The sequence below is a fragment of the Galeopterus variegatus genome, unplaced genomic scaffold (assembly GCF_000696425.1).
Source record: "Galeopterus variegatus unplaced genomic scaffold, G_variegatus-3.0.2 Scaffold38872, whole genome shotgun sequence".
NCBI classification, from domain to species: Eukaryota; Metazoa; Chordata; class Mammalia; order Dermoptera; family Cynocephalidae; genus Galeopterus; species Galeopterus variegatus.
In genome coordinates, this window is record NW_007764983.1 from 1 (window position 1) to 591 (window position 591).

The window sequence follows — 591 nt, forward strand, 5'->3', positions numbered from 1 at the left end:
TTATTCCCGCAGACTTGTTTTCCCGTTGTATATTTTATTTCTATCACTTAAAAAAAAAAAACTCCAGAAAACATTTTATACAACCTTTGTTTGTCTACTCTAGGTTTTCCCATTTATTTACTCCTTTATTTCTTCTTCCATCTGGGATCACTTTCCTTTGGCCTGAAGTACATCATTTAGAATTTTCTTTAGTCTGAGTCCGCTGCTGGCAAACCCTTTACAGTTTTGTCTGAAAATTGCTTTTATTTTAACCTCACTCTTCAAATAATATTTCTTTTGAGTATATAATTTGGGTTGGTGGTTTTCTTTCAAGAGCATATTGAAAATGTCACTCAACTGTTTCCTGGCTTCCTTTGAAAAGTCAGCTGTCTGTCAAGTTGTCATATGTTTGAAGGTAATGTATCTTTTTCTCTGGCTTCTTTGAAGATTTTTTGCCACTTTTTTTCCTTTGTAAATGTTTTACTGAAGTATAATATATGCATAGGATAGTAAGCAAATCACCAGTGCTTGATGGAATGTCAAGAAAGCACATCCATGTAAGCTGCATTCAGATCAAAAACAACATTCTGTAATATTTTCTAATTTCCATTA